Source organism: Plectropomus leopardus, chromosome 2 (assembly GCF_026936395.1).
Source record: "Plectropomus leopardus strain MGB_pleo_1.0 chromosome 2, ASM2693639v1, whole genome shotgun sequence".
NCBI lineage: Eukaryota > Metazoa > Chordata > Actinopteri > Perciformes > Serranidae > Plectropomus > Plectropomus leopardus.
In genome coordinates, this window is record NC_142177.1 from 26,015,817 (window position 1) to 26,033,245 (window position 17,429).

At 38.6% G+C, this 17,429-nt stretch overlaps 1 protein-coding gene across 2 annotated transcripts in view; it reads left to right on the plus strand.

The window, feature by feature from the left end:
* The first annotated feature begins 314 nt into the window (after window positions 1-314).
* hrh1 (histamine receptor H1) overlaps window positions 315-17,429 on the plus strand; it is a 59,818-nt gene continuing 42,703 nt past the window's right edge. For both annotated transcript variants that reach the window (XM_088089331.1, XM_088089336.1), the window contains exons 1-2: window positions 315-556; window positions 773-812. The gene's annotated coding sequence lies outside the window, so the exon portion shown is untranslated. The remainder of the gene's footprint in view (window positions 557-772; window positions 813-17,429) is intronic.

The window sequence follows — 17,429 nt, forward strand, 5'->3', positions numbered from 1 at the left end:
AAATGTTTTAAAGAAAACGTTTTAATCTACTCCCCAAAAAATGTTTAAAACAATGTTACTTTAAGGTTAAATGCTGACTACGACATAATGTTATAACTGCAACTTTCTGAGGATGTTTTGGGGATCTTGAACTGTTATCTGGGGAGCAAACTTTAAAAAATTATATGCATATTATACATACACCATTTAAACTATCAATAAAATATTTAAAACTATTCAATCAAATGAATATGGTATTGTTTTCTTTGGTATTTGTCAGGAAACGTATGTTTGTTGTTGTCCAATCTTAAGTCTGTATTTAGTCATGTGACGTGGCGACGTCTCGGCTACGCGAAGACCGACAAGCTGAGGACACCTGGGCAAGTCCAGCGAGCAGCCAGGCCGTTCACCATCATACATTCATGGTTCAAACACAAACGCGGTTGCATGGAAAGAGAAAAGAAAAGCACGGGAGGAGGAGAAGCTGCTAAAGCTCCCTGCAGTGGATTTATTTCGCCGGTTTACGGAGCAGCCCCTCACCGCCGCCCTCAGGTGTGTGTCAACAAACATGCAGCAGGTAAGCTAACCTCAGGAGCAAGCTCGTTCACTTTGGTCTAAATCCCCGTAACATCATGCTGTTGTGTTAGATGTCAATTTTAAGACATGCATTTATAATGAAGGCTGAGTTTTAGGATAATTAATTTAATAGCTTATGAATTATTTTGGTAAGGTAACTAATAGTAGATGCTGGCTGGCATTAGATAACCGTCATATTTACATATTTTCGTTGCAGGTTTAATCAGTCAGAGACAGAGTCAGAACCATCTGAATAGGTGAGTACGTCTTTTTTTAAAGGGGCATTTTAAAGTATGTTATGGGCCGCCGTGCCCCTGTTTAACCCTTTGAAACCTGGATCGACATCACTTTTCTTGTGCTGCGTTCAGACGCCTTTCACGAGTTTTTTTTTTGACCCTTTTAAGACAGAGCAAATTGGTTTGGTGTCTTTTGAAAACATTGGGGAAATAAAGGAAATGGCCCAAATGGGCAAGAAACGTCCTCAAAATTGCAAGAAATTGGTACAAAAAAATATATGCAAACTGTTTGTATTGTATTGAGTCGGTCAAAGGAGAATTTCTGTCACCATTTGGTACAGACAATAAAGTTTATCTATCTATCTATCTAAAAAAAGAATTACCTAGAAATGAGGTTGTTATTTTGGAGTGAGGTTGCCGCCGAGCACCTGTGTCACTGTGTTTATGAACTTTTGTGGGTAAACTGTGCGTGTGCCACTGTAGCTGCACATTGTGTTGTTTGTCGAGTAAGGATTGCAGTTCTCGTCTCTCTTATGTATCTTTTGCCTCTATGTCGAAGAGGATGCGGTTGTCTTGAGTTGTGAGATTATTGTACTAAAAATGCCTGAAAAAGTCCCTTGTTTTTTTGAGCATCATAGTGAAATGGACATCTCTGCTCTCCTGTGCTTGTTGTCACGTTTCAGAGGTTTGACTACCACAGCACTGTCCATGGTCTCATAACTTTCTCTTTGACCTCTGTACTCTGCAAATTCAATAGCCTAGGTGACATATACATATATATTTCCAGTGTAAAACCCAACACATGGTTGGTACTTTATATATATATATATATGCGTAATTGTTTGTGCATATTTAAGTTTGTGCATATGTGTGTATGTGTGATTCATAACCAACCAGTCCAGGGGCTCATCCCAATAAACTGCACTGGGGCCCGTCCTTATTAATTTATGCAAACTGCAACTTGGAGTTCATGCATGCAGGAGTTTGATATGTTCATCAACTCATGACCTAACATCATAGTAGCTTTAGCACAAAGCAAACATTTTGATGAACTATCTTTACGTTACCGTCCTCACTATTAATGAGGTCTCATTATATGATAGAAAGTGCACTAATGCTTTTATTAAAGGTAATTTTGAGCAGTTTACTACACCCACACGTAAATACAGACGATTTTACAGATTTTAACAGAAAATAATGAAACACTATTGCTTTTGTTACCTTGTATTTATATTATTCCCAATCAAATCAACAAGTTTTTATATAAGATTATACGCAAGTACTACCCTTTTAGAGATAATATTTATTAAACAAGAGACGTACTTTTTGTAATTGTGAAGGAGAAAATATTGAACATGTTGTTTTACTGTTTTTATGTCACCCCTTTTTTGTTTGATTTACAAAAATACCATTCAAAACTTTTGAAAAAAAGACGACCCTTTAACAAAATGAGATATATTAGTTATATTTAACAGTCCCAAATTCTCAGTGCATATGAATGCAAATATTAAAAAAAAAAGTTAAGACATTTAAGGGGGTTCTGAGATTGCATTTTGGCCAATGTGTTCTACCTCTCCACACGGACTGTTTACCTGCTATTTAAATGTGTTTTTTCAATACTGCTAGGGCTACAATCAAACTAAAAATGGAAACCAGAACAATTCCAGTACTAAAATCTTTTCACTTGGCCAACAGTCTCTGCATACTTCTATAGAAACATATCTGTTCATGCAGATTAACCTCTGGATGAAGGGAATGTCATTAGTTTTGTAGGTATTTCTCAAGAAAGTGTTGGACATATTAAAATTTTGACCTGGTGATACGACATGAGGGATGATTTATTAGAATTAATCCTGAGGGAGCTACAGGGATGTCTGCACCAAATATAATGACAATGTGTTTGTGCCACTTCCTGAAGTAGATATTGAGATATTTCATCGGAAAAGGAAGAAATGTGACCTGGTGATGGTGCTTGATAGAAAAATGGGGATAACTGTGGACAGAATAACTCATCCTCTGGGCAGTGGTGGATGAAGTATTCAGGTCCTTAATTAAATTAAAGTACTAATACCACCCTGTGGAAAATGTACATTAAGTATTAAAAGTAAATGTACCCAATGCAGAAAAACCTTCATCATAATCACATCCAAAACATTCAATATTATTAGAAAAATGTTTATACAAAAAACCCCACAAAATAAAAATTATAAAAAGAAGGAAAAACAACCCAAACTTTGAAATTTAAAAATAAACACCCCCAAACTCAAAAGTATAAAAAACAGTAAAAAACCTCCTCAAAATTATTAAAAAATAAATAAATACAAAAAAGTCACATTTATAGAAAATTGAAAATAACACCCCTAAAACTCAACATAATTTAAAGAAATAGAAGAAGATTGAAATGCTTATTAAAATAATTGGCAATTATTTTTCTGTGAATCGACTGATTAATCAACAACTGTTGCAGCCGTACTTGAATAAACTCTTTTCTAACAAATTCTAACTCTTAATTTGTAAAGTAACTAAAGCTGTCAGATAGAAGTAGTGAAGTAAAAAGTACAATATTTCCATCTGAAATGGAGTAAAAGTATAAAGTGACATGAAAAGAAAATACTCAAGTACAAGTACCTAAAATTCATACTTAAATATGATACTTGAGTAAATATACTCGGTTACATTCCGCCAATGCCCCTGGGTACCATGACTGTACCAAATCCATCCATTTCATCCATTCAGTAATGACAACGGTGGAGGACTAAGGTGCCACGCAAATTTTTTATAAAAAAACATGAGGGATAAAACAGAAATGCTAAAAACAAAATTATCCAAGAATAAATGTCCTCTACGGTGCAACGAATCATTGCTCAACAGCACAACATCCAACCATGGATGCATCATATGTCAACACCCCCCAATCTCTCCCTCTTTCTTTCTCTCTCTCTCTCTCCCTCTCTCCCTAATGCTGCTTATGCAGAGAGGAAGAAATCTGATGTCATGCCTGCCTGCCCTCGGCTGTCAAGCCCTCTGATACGCACAAACACACATACATACACAGACAAACCTTATTTACAGTATAATTACTTTCATGACAGTTCGGATGCGAGCCCATCACTCATTATTATCAAACTATTGAAGCATGTAACAGTCTATATATAATACAGATGCAGAAAAGAGTTTTATTACAGGGCCACACACATGACCAACGACACGCCCGCAGTAATCCAGCAGATTTCTACTCACGAAATGATTTCTACAGCCATCTCAGAAAGAAATGTTCACTGCTGTTTTTTTTTCTTATAAATGAACCGAGATTCCAAAAATCCTGAACCCATGAAGAGATTTTCAATACCACAAACCACTGGGAGCCAGAATAACCCATCAAAACTGGATACTTTTTCCTCATCATGTCCATTATCATTCAAATTCAGGCGAGTGTGCAGAATTTGGCAGGAAGTTGCGGGCAAGGGATATTTATATGGGTTTCTAAAGGCTACAGTTACTATGCAAATCCAGTGCAGATGACTGAGTGATTGCACAGAGACTCTCCCATCCTGCTGCGCTCTCTCCCTTTCCCATTCCCCATAACCTGAGCCACCGGAGCAGAACATGCACTTGTCTTTGCTTCATGCTTCGATTTTAATGTTGCTGAAGGGCATACTGAGAGAAATCAGATGTAATTAGGTGGATATTCGAGAGGCAGTTGGATATTAACATGGGTTTCACCACTCGACATGGTGTTGGATGCCAGGCGCACATCTCCTACACTCACTTTATGTTTGCAGACAGATGTTCTTAAAAGCCCCCCCTGAGTGAAGTTTGAGTGAAGTTTTTGTGCTGTTGTTTCTTGTTTTGCGAGGAGATTGATCATAAAACTATATAGGTCAAAGGACTACACGCTATGAGCTGTATGTCCAATCCTGTCCTCTATGAATTACATTTATATACCTCATTCAGTATATGTTTTGAAGGAAACACAATGGCTGCCTTGATTATGTTCACTAGCAACATTTTCTCAGTCAATGAAGGGAAACGCTGTTGTGTTGAATAAAAACTAATTTGGGTAGCATTACATTTCTTTCAGAATGTATTTGTGTTTTTCAAATTTTGTGGAAATAATTGTCATTTTGGCATGCCGAAAGACTTTTTTTTTGTTTAGAAAAACATATATAAAGCATAGAAGGGACCATGCCCATATGCAGCAATGAAAACCATATGATATATCAGAGGAGGCTGGTCCATTGAGCTAAAGGGGATTTTTTCTCCTCTGTTTTTCAGGGTCAAGGCCTTATTTAAGGCTTCTAACCAAAAACCCATTCAAAAAACCCATTAACTTTAAGACGAGGGAAGTGCTAAAAGGCTAACTAGGGTTTTAGGACTTATTACCAGGACTCTCAATAAGTATTGAATGTAATCTTTAAATTCTGTGACTCTTGCTTGTATATTATTACTACCTTTGCAGACTTGGTCCAAGACAACAATGTGTGCTAAATATTGTGATCAAGAAAAAAAAAATGGAAGGGGAGTCATGTTAGCAGCCATTCATTGGAATTTGTGTATCTGATCACAACCCTTTCACCATTTATGTCATGCAAACTATGACATTTAGGTTTTTTTTTTTTAGACTTGGAAAATATTATTTTTTACGTTCTTACAGCTTGGTACATCTCTGCTGAGTAAGGTGGTTAGAAAAAGCACTGAATAGGACATGCTTCTAGGAAAAATGGCAGAGACAGATTACAGATTAAGCGTGCCACATCCAGCTCTCTAACTGTCTTCTCTGTCTCTTTTCTCATGGTAAATGCTTTCCTTTTCTCTGTTTGGAGAAAGTAGTGGGAAACAGTGAGTCAGGCTGGAGTGCTGAGAGCTGGACCGGACTGTTAATGCAGCCCAATGAATTAAGAGTCGGTTCTGCTAGTTTACCATTTGAATGACTGGGAGGCTTGGGAAGGTAGCGAGCTCTGGACACAAAGAGATGCTTCACAGCCCCAATGCACTGTGGTTCACATCTACATGTCTAAATATTTGCTTCCAGGGACACAGCATGTTGTGCATAAGTGGAAACACATTATACTGTACAACAACACCAAAAGAAAAAAACGGCATTTTAATTTGTTGTTTAATTTGGATTCACAAGTTGATCATCTTCATTGGGAATTTATCAAAACAAACTTTTTGGGGAGTAAATGGCAATTTTTTTTGTCTATATTCCAAACAATATTTTTAAAGACAGGTCAAATCAGACAAATGCTTACATACATGAAATAATCTTATTAAGAACTGCTGTTATGGGCCCAGGTGGAAAACCACAACTTTTAACTAACCACTGTTAATATAAATGCTTTAATGCCTGGGAAACTTTCTTTCCTCTTAAGGTATTTTCTCAGGAAGCTTTACTTCCAAGCTGTGTGTCGTCTAATTATGTAGCCATCTATCAGAGCCCTGCTGCATGGCGAAAGTCCACCTAGTTCAAGAGGTGGAGCTGTCCATCATGTCTCGGCTGTTAGCTGCTTACAGAGTGTTTCCGCCGTTTCCCGTTACTCCTACACATGAGACAACTGTGGTGGTGGTTTACGTAGCTGGACTTGAGACGCTGTCGCCCGGTGATCAGCCGACACTGGCAGTCAGCTGCGGTGAAGTGTTATTGGTCTGCCTTTTGTAAACTAACTGGTCAATCAGGGCAAAGCTTGTGTGAAATAACCCGAGAAGTAGAGTTGTATGTGCGCCTCTTTGTCCTGGTGATCCTCACGTCACGGACGTTCTGGACACTAGATTTGATGGGTGTGATTGCCGTTTATATGTCTATATAGAACTTGAGGCACAATGTGTTACCACTTATTTTTATTTTCAGAGACATTTTTTACAGAGTGACTCTGATTATGGGTTGTAGGAAGTAGGATGGATGTGTGATGGAAGAGTGAACAACTCAAAGCAGGTGAGCACTTTATTCCCCACTGGGCGCTTTCACAAGTCTCGTCATCAGTAAGGCGAGCACGTCAACCTTCGAGTCTTGATTACAGAGAGAGCACTTTACTGCAGCCTTACAAACCTACTGAGGAGGCTATTTATAGAATGGAAAATGTTCAAGTCGTACGTCAAGAGAAACTTTTCAAAGTTCATAGAGGGAATGGAAAGAGCAGTTTTTGATGTTACTCTGGCGCGTCTCCAGATAAACCACGAAGGTTGCACTTTACGTGGTATCTGCATGCTCTGTTAGAACAAGTTCTAAAGGCTTTCAAGACCTTTAAGGGCCCTTAAGTGGACGGCCGGCCGTTGGTCCATGTTGGACCATTGTTGAGCATCTTTTACCCTAGTTTTTGCAGTGTGTCTCGCACCATTGGTCTTCGTTCGTTATGTTTTTAGGAAGCTTTGGCATGTTGAATCAGCATCAGTGCCGTCAGTAAGAAAAATCACTCTGACTTACATTAAGGAGGAAAGCAAAAACGCTAAAGTCAGTTGTTACATGAAGTAAGATTAAGCTTTAAGCTATTTGGCGTTAATAGTTTGTTATTGTTTTTTTGTTATTGTCCAGTAGCGCACCATAAATAAAATTTGTTCTTTAAACATCAGGTTGTGTTGTCAATGAGCTAACTGGCTAACTACCCTTGTCAGTCTTCCCCTTTCCTTTGTGCTGCTATGGAGAGTTACGTCTTCTCACACAGGTGCAGGACATACTTGTTATTTGGCTGTAGTCTCTGCAGTGTGTTCATGTGCAACTTTTTGGCTGCGATATAGGCATTGTGAGGCATGGTAAGAATAAGCCTTCATTGCAAATCGCTTATTTTTTTTATTTATTTATTTTTTAGATATTTTTTGGTGCGTTTTTGCCTTTAATTGACAGGACAGCACAAGTGTGAAATGGGGAGAGAGAGAGAGGGAATGACATGCAGCAAAGGGCCGAGGCTGGAGTCAAACCCACGGCCGCTGTGCCGAGGACACAGCCTCTATACATGGGGCACCTGCTTGATCCACTGAGCCACCAGGTGCCGTAACTTATTTTGAACACATCATGAGAATGTTATAATTTACCTTTGCACAAAGCTATTTTTTTATTGAAAAGGGCTATAATGCATCACAAGATAACTCAATGCAAGCTCTGTGAGCTCTAAATAGCTGGTGGCCTCCGTGCTGCCACTGGCTGCTTAGGTAAGGTTAACTAGCACCTTCCGATTTCTGGACGTCATTTTAGCACCCCCTCCTTGGGATAGCGTACCAGTTGGCCACCTATATCGCTTATAGCGAGCGCTGCTGCTGTTTTTGACAAACAAAACACAAGTTGCAGCTAAAAAATTCCTCAGACCTCTCAGTGGACATATTACTTATTCTAACTTGTGCTATTTGAGTATTAAGTGATTTACAGTCGGTTATGTTTTTTAAGATTCACGCTTCAGTCAATGGGATTGTGTTTACTATGTACAAGGACCAGGAACCACATTTCTCTTCTTGGCTCAAAAACAAATTATGGCCACGCAAGCACTGCTACCAACTTATCAGACACTTTAACATTAAGACTATTTAATACAGAGCAAGTGGTAGACATACTAAAATAAATCACAGATAACGCGTAATGATCCCTCTCGGAAGCTTAAGCCATTTAAAGAAATGTTTAAATCACAAATAACAAAAGCAAAAATTAAGACGTTAAGGATCAGCATGATCCCAAAAGCGAGGAGCTGGTTGCATCTGCTAATGGCACAATTAATCATACAGGCAGCCGCATGTGTCACATACTAGAACAACACATTCTTTTCATTTCCACATGGCACAGAATTCCCCTCTCCCACCGACCTCGCTTTCTTGTCTGCAGCAGGAATATCTCCAGGCAGCCTCGCAAGACAATGGCACGCAATTACCCGGAGCAGAAAGCACTGTGGCACTGACAAATGTAGTTTTTACTGAGCAGGAGACAATATGTTCTCACATCAGAGTTAAATACCTCTTATTTATCTCAGCCAAGACGAGGGGGAGAAAAGAGCAAAAAGGGAAAAGGAAGGCAGGGGGAGGGAAAGTCAGAGTGATCAAGACAGACAGGGAGAGGGGGAAGTAAGCCGTGGGCTGTGGAGACATTGCGAGTCGTTCCATGACAACCGAGCAGGAGGATTCTGAACCATTTCGTCCCATGTTCCTATCAGGAAAAGCACAGTGAAAAGGTGCAGCTGCGTAATGACCTATAGCTTCTTTCTCACGCAGAGATGAATGGCACAGGCTATTTTGCGCAGCTGAACTGAATTGAAACTGACGTCATTCAGAAACATTAAAAGACATTTTATATGAGTCACTGTCAAGGTTTTGGATCAAGGCGGAAAAATCTTACTATAGCAAGATGATTCATCTCTTGGTTTGCTGGATAAATACCGTGGTTGAATCTCAACTAAAGCTAAGTTTTTAGCCATCAAGAAAAGGAACATTTTGCTTTGATATTTTTTGGGCCACATGCAATGTGCATCAAAGAGGAAGATTACATCATCAACTCATTGTGTCATTGAAGCTAGCGTGCAGGACTTTTTACATATAAAGGAGCAATTTTTACATTAAAGTTACTTTCTAGCCATACAGAGTATAAAATAATCAACATATTCACCATAAAATCACCCACTGGTTTGTGGATTTTTTTTGAAGCCTTGAGTTTGACATTTTGTCTGCCCTCATCTTGGATTTTTGGAGCCAGAAGTGACCGTATTTTGCGATAACCCCAATGCTCGCTGCTAGCTTGTTTAGCATGGTGCATTTACAGCCATGGTTAACTGCACTAATGCTGATATTTATGATTAAAACAGGCTTAAAACCATTAAAACAAATAATACTGTAATGTTTTGCTGAGCAAGACTTTTGTCATCCAAAGAAACAAAGTGCAATGAGTGCTGCTCGGGTGTGGAAAAAGAAGGAGGTGTCTCTCTCGTGCTCTTCAGTTTTGGGGATCTAAAGGGTGACCCGTTTGAGTGGCTCAAATCCAGAATCCAGAAGACTTGCACTGAATCCACTTGTCACTCAAAGTGGCCATGACCTGAATTATGCATAACTGTGAGCCTTAATAACATTGAAACGGATGAGCTATATAAAGATTATTACCTGTGAAGTTGTCATGAACCGTTTTTTTGTACCAAACTATAAACTAGGGGTAGAATGATAATGGTTTTTCAGGGGCGATAATGATACAGATTGTTAGTAGTTAATGAGACCAATAACTGATATTTGGAACCGGTATGTATTTACAATAAAAATGAAAATCTCTCTGTCAGTATTTAGAATTTGGAATCTAACAAACTACAACATAAAACTTTGTTTAAAAGCCTTTGGTAAATGTTTAATCAAAACTCAAATGTTAAACATTATATATAGCAAGTTCCTCCCAGCAACAAAGTCAAGTGAAAATCAAATAAAAAATTAATAAATAAATAGCTACATGAGGTTTTTCAAAGTAAAAGTTCCTCCCACGCTGACACTGTCTTCGCACTTTTTAATTATACAATTTTATCGACAATCAATAAAGTAAAATGCCTTCACAGATAATCGGCAAAATGCCAAATATCTACCCCAATAATTGGCCAGGCCGGTAATCTGTCAACCCCGACTATAAACATGTTATTTTCTGCTGTAAAGTTCGGCACTTTTAACAGGGGGGGTCTTTGGGACTTGACTCGCTGCTGGTTAAGCCTATCACCACCAGAGAAAACTGGAGAATACGGGAGTTTTGGTTTCTGGTGTCTGTGGTGACTTTCCTGCATGGGTGTGCTGGAGATAAGGAATATACAATCTGTATTTATGTAATGAAGTAATAATGTATAACCTCCACCCCCCTCTACCACAGATATACAGTAGCCTTCATAAAAATAAACAGTAATTTGTGCTCATGCAAGCCCTCGTGCACACAAAAGACAGAGTAAAGGAAAGTCTTTGTGTTGTTAGGTTTACAGTATATGGCAGTATATTAATAACGCCATCATCTTAATTATTTTCTTTTGTCTGTATAAATTCAGCATTTTATTTATAGAAGTGCAGAGTCAGCTTTTGTTGAGTCAGTGAGAAATAAATGAGACATCATTTTAATTCCAATAGAAAGCAATATATTTTCCAGTGTTTTGCCTGAAGTAAGCAGAACAATGTGTTCTATGAAAAGGTCACAAGGTCCTAAAAAATATGCTTAATATATTAACCTTAACACCATCATAATATAGATATATATGATTTAATTATTAAGGGCATGTATTTATGGAGGAAATCAGCTTTCTTTTACATCAATGACACTTATTCTTACAGAATTCAAACATACAAGAATTGATACTGATGTTGTGTATGCCATGTTTGCAAATGTCTTGACACCATGTTTGTTAGCGGATTTGTTGTGTGGGGGCACTGCCTCCTCCCTACTACCTCCTGACTCATGAATCAAGGTGTTTGTGTTGACTGTGACCATTCGCTTAGAGAGAGGTCATTTTGGGGGTCAGGGTTATTATTGTTCTCAAATATCGTCCTTGCCTTGCTGGCTGGGTGAGTTATAGCTTTCTTTCCCCAAATTTGAACCGATGCCCATATTCTGAGGTCATTCATGGTGAATAGGTATGTTACCTAAATCATAACACATAAATTAAAAAAAAAAAAGTACAGACATAGACACATGCATGAATCTTTCCCAGGCAAGTGATGTCAGAGATCAGCAGCTTGTAGGAAAAATAGGGAAAATGAAGAAGCTCAACACCTACAGTCAGGCTACAGGCTACAGTCATGCTATTTTTTATTATTATTAAATTTCAGTGTGCTGCAAACACAGGAATGTTCCCTATCAAAGCGACCATTTATATATCTCACCCCATGTTATATTGAATATGGGCAGAAAACTTTGTTTCTCTCACTTGAGAAAATTCTTAATGAATTGGAGTAAAGGGGGGCCGTGTTTAACAACAGTAAATCTATATCAAAACAACCTTTCCAAACTCTCATACAATTGGTGCAATATAATCCACATATAATTTATCCAGTTGTATGATTGATATTTCCCCAGCAGACAGCCCGGGGAACTGAATGTAAAGTGAAACTTATCTTGACAAAAGCCGCAATTTTAACTTGCTGAACACAGGAGTTCATGGTCTACCGCTGTCTCAATCTGCACTTTATTTGTGTTTATGTGTAACTTTGGTGTTTTAAAGGCTATATTTTATGTATTTTGATATCATTTTGCTGTTGTTTAATGCTCTCACCTTTGACCTCAAGTCACTGTTTTTGGATTCTTCATTTACCGGAGGTGTACAAGAAGAACAAAGGTTTCTTCACAATTCAGTGCAAGGTAAATAACTGAAACACAAATGGTCATTTGGGGGGTGAAGTATTCCTCTAAACAACCAAAACACACCCTAAAGTACTATTGCCACACAGTACCTCGGCTCTCTACTATGTTACTGTACATTATGATATTTATGATGAAAGAAAATGCATCTTGCTTTGTCTCCAAACAGGCAACATCAAATTTAATGTCACACTGTAAGGCATGAAGTGATTTTCTGGAGCAACTAATTTCACAGTGTTGCCTGGACTGCCTGTCTCTGCCGTCTTTCATTCGTGAAGGTTATACAAATAAGACTGAAACGCTTCACAGGCATGGCTTCTGTTTGTGTATTTGTTGGCTCTCCAGCAAAGCAGAGCTCCTCTTTTCTCTTGTCTTCCTTATATTTCGGAGCCCAGCAGTGATTGTTCAAATTGCTGTGGGTCATGGCAGGTTCAAGGTCAGTCAGAGCTTTGAGCAATGTTGAATGGAGGAGCTTCACCCCCGTCTCCACTTCACCCAGCCCCTCTGTTGGAGCAGCCACTGTGATTGTAGATAATTGCCTCTGCAGTGGGATGTTTGGGGGGGGGGGGTGTTACTGTGTTTGTGTGTGTCTTTGTCCCCTGGCTTCTTTCTTACCAATATTTCCTGTATTCCTTGTGTTTCTCATTTTTATGTCTCCGTCCCTGTAAACGTCCGTCCTTCTGTTCCATTCATGTGAATGCAGTATCTCAAGAACACTTCAAAGGCGGCTCTTCAAATTTAGCATAAACATGCACTGTTTTAAGATTATTTTTTGGGGCTTCATTGCCTTTATTGGATAGGACAGTTCAAGCGTGAAAGGGAGATAAAGAGGGGGCGACATGCAGCAAAGGGCCGAAGCCGGAATCGAATCCACGGCCGCCGTGCCTATGCATATGGGGCGCACGCTAGACCCACTGAGCCCCCAGGCGCCCCATAAACATCCACTTTGAGTCAATCAATCAATCAAATCTTTATTTGTATGGCACTTTTCATACAAAGAGTAACACAAAGTGCCTCACAGAGATTAAAAACAATAACAGAAATGACAAACATCAATGAAAATCAAGAAAAATACAGACAGCCTGACCCTCCCACCCCCACATAAACGTACGCAACAACACACACACAATCATGTAGATATTCCCACACATATTCGCAAAGGCACCCGAACATCCACCCTTACCACCCACACACACGCACACATACACCAACACACACCAATTGTTACTAAAGAGTCGAGGGTGACTTGATTAGACTTTGGTGGTCATAGGTCAAAGGTGAAGACACAATGCACGCTCTTGCTATGAAACTTTTTGAGACTGGGTGCTGAATCTTTAAAGTGGATATCAATGCAGTCAAAATCAGGACAGAAATCCAGTTCTAAAGTTCTGTATTGCCACACAGACATTTCAGGCCAGACGCCCTTCTGCAGCGTGTAGATTTACCAGTGTTACAAAGGAAGACCTCAGGTGGGGTTAATTTTAGTAATTTAGTATTTTATAGTATTTTAGTGAACACATGAAAACATATACAGTGAATCCCAGCAGGGGGAGCCAACATTTTTAAGTCACAGAATTACAGTAATTTGACACTTCATATGTGTTTAAATCATGAAGAAATAAACAATAAAAATAAATGTGATAAGTAAATAAGTAAATCTAATAATAATAATAATAATAATGATAATAATAATAATAATAATAATAATAATAATAATAATAACAATAATTATGATAACAATAATAATAAAATCAGTCAATAAATAAAACAAAAATAAAATATTAATAATGAAAAAACAAGGCGGTAATTCTAGTTTCTTTCACTATCAAAGTATTTTTCGTAAGGTCATGTAACATCCGTTAAACTCATGTTGTGTCATTTTGCTGCAATCACTCTCAATAGCATCATCGTTTTCTCTTCAGCCTTTAGTCTATATTGTCAGATTTGCAGATTTTTAAAATAACTACACAGGTGAATAAGTTAAATTTCGTCTGTGTTCGTGACCTCAGATACTATTAAATAGATTGTTTGTTCAAACTGAATTTTCCTGCAACATGAAAAAGGCATTTATCTTTCTCCTGCTGCAGTTCTACTTTTTCATTTTTCATTTAGCTTATAATTTTGCAAATGCAGCTATAATTCAACTGTTCTTTGATGCTAGTGTATAAAAAAGCCAACAGCTATACCAAACTTACAGTGGCCGCTCCCAGAAAAACTGACATTTGAACAATGTCAAGTCTTTTGCACAACGAACATCTTCAGTACAGAAACCCGTCTTTTATAATCTCTGTGTCACTGTGTCACAGTTTGTAAGGCTCTCAGGGCTCTCGGTGAGCTGAGGCATAACGCAAGAGGAGCTGAGGGCGATGAGTATTTGAAAAGAAAGCTCTCATAGCATTCAGTCTTTAGCATTTACTGCATTTCATAGTGCAGTGGGCACCAGGGGGCTGGAGGAATTAATCCATGGCCCCTTTTCATAAAGTTAGTGAATGCCCTGAGTGGCGCTAGGAGAAAAGCACTAGGCCCAGCAGCGTTAGGAACTGATGATCCATGATGCCTTTATGCTATGCTGGTCTGCAGCACTATGCCTTCTTCTTCAGCCTCTTCATCTGCTGTAGCTGTATCTGCTGAGGGAGAAAACCCGGCTGCACTCCATGAATACAGAGAAGTTGCCCAGAAAGCATCTGCTTAAAGACCCTCATACCTCAAAGTTCTTTGTCTTTCTTTCTGTCTGGTGTTCACAGCTCACTGATGCATGTTGGCATTAAATGATTACAGTGAGATACATTGTCCTCACTGCAAATACTTTACAGTGTTAGAGCATTAGCAATATTTGATATGCTATAAGTAAGCAAATGGAAAAAAAACAAAAAAAAAAGAAGCAACACATACATTTCTGCAAACCACGGATAAATTACCTTTGGACTTTTCATATGCATCATATCAGCGTCTCTAAAGTGACATAGTTCTGATTTTACCCATATGAGCTGGAGGTGGAGGGGATGGTGACTGGCCTGACACTATGGTGGGACGGCTGCCAAGCTGCAGACCACTGTTTGAGAACAACAAAACCAGCGAGACATCAATGGCATTTCCAGCTGTAATTGTGTCACCAAAAGCAGGCATTTTAAACCAAAACAGAATCATTTCCTAACCGTAACCAAATATTTTTTGTGCCTTAATATAACCAGGCATTGAGCACAAGGTTGTAGAAACATAAAGTTTGAACATATCCGCTCCATAGTAATGTACAAATAAAATTATCCTTGCTGTGTTGAAATGTGTAATTTCAACATGTAGTCTTGAAATATGAAGTAATTTTTGGCACAGCGAGAGTCCACAAGAGTTAAAAGAATTAAATGTTATGCCAACAGTAAATCAATGGTTGCTTAAACTGTTACACATTAGTTTGTATAATGGCTAGCTTAGTTAGCAGTAAACCAACTTACAAATCATCAATCACTAAACAGCCATAATAAAAGTAGAAGTAATGCTCCAGCAATTACACGAGGGTCATTTTTAGATTCACTGCGGATGGTTGCAAAGGGATGCCTTGCAAAAGTCTTCCATTTTCAACATTTGGAATGAGCCGAGGTCTTATTCCTGCTGTATCTCTTTATCAACCTTTACATTGACAATATTATGTAGAAATGACCCAAGACGGTGTTGGTATTTCATTATGTTGTGTTGCTCTGTCGACACTCCTGCACTTTAACCCTCCTCCTCCATCGCTTTCCTGATCTGTGTTTACATCTGGTTTATCATGTCGACTTGCTTTAGCAATATCTTTCTATTTTTTTTCTGATTTCTCTTTTTCTTTCTGTCTCTTCTTCTCTTGAGCACAAGTGAACCCTACTGCAACCTATTTTTATATAAAAAAAACAGCTGAGAGGATCACAATGACTTTATTGCAGATTTGCTCAGAGTGCTGCCCCCAACAGAGACACCCTTATAAATTTCACCATTTTTAGACCCATTGACCCAATGTTGCTGGATTCAGAAATTATACCAAGGCCAGCAACCCTTTCAAAGCTGAAAGGCTTACAGTTACAGGAAGACAAAGTGTCCTCCAAAACAGTACACACACAGTAAAAGCCTCCATCACAAAATACACAAAGACAAAGTTCTTCCTTTCACCGTTCGTGCCCATGTACAGAATTAAGATGATGTTTGATAAGAGTTCTTTGTGGTGTGTTAGGCTCTGTGTGACTAAAGTCTGTACCAGTCAACAGTGCTCCATTCGAGAAGGATTCACTTATTTTCTAATCCACAGAACACGATTTGAGTTTAGAGGAATTGTTAGCTGACATAAGCCATTTCCTTCATTTCAAAGGGTTTCTAAAGGCTGCAAACCCCACAGATCCTCACATGACCTAAATGTGGGAATGAGAAGAAATGTCACAGCAGTTGTTCAAATAATGGTAATGAGTTGGATGGAAATGTATTGTCATTATGTAAGACAACCTTACATACCATGAATAAAAATGTATTTTGGATGTAGACGCAGTGTCAGCAATAGGGCTGGGTATCTGTACTCAGTACCTTTAAGGTATTATTTGCATTCAATCAATTTTGTACCCGAATACTGAAAAAAAAGATTTTTTGTATAGTTCTGCTTGTGGCCCTTGCAGTTCTTTGATTTAGGGTGTTCCCATTACCATAGCAGCTATAACCCACACAGTCTGTGGTGTGGTGAGGTCAAGTGTAGTGTAGTTGACAGATTTGGATGTTGGAAAATATGTCTATCCTACACGCCTGTGGCATCTGGTGATATTTTACTCATCTGAATGCTTTCGTAACAACACTTTCTCATCCCAGCATGTCAAATACTGGTGTTTTTTTTTTGTTTTTCTGAGAGCCTTCTCATCTGATGCAATAGATGCCCTCCTCTGTTTGATGTTGACATTCCAGGACGGCTTGTCCAGCTAGCTTGTTTTATGCATTGTGGCTTTCAGAATACACTGATGTTTTCACAGGAAATGTTCAGTTTTAGCTTGCTGCATGCATGCAGTTTTTTGTCTTTTTTTTTTTCAAATTAAACTTACACAACATAGGTTTCGCACTTTTTACACTTATTTTCTTGTGCAACAAAAGCACATTGTTAGGTTTAGAAAAAATAATGGTTTGGCTTAACAATCCCACATGAGGTGACAAGCTGGCTCCCAGATGAAAGTCCAGGGTTTGTTGGGCAAAAGTCTGGGGTTTGTTGGACCCATGTACCTATCCTTCTGCCCACCCTGTAGGTACTTTTCTTAATATTGCAGTAGTTGTTGGTGGTTTGACAAACTGATGCTGCCAGATCCATATCATGCCGCCAACAACAAGCTGCCTCTTTGCGTCTGTATCTGATGCCACCATCA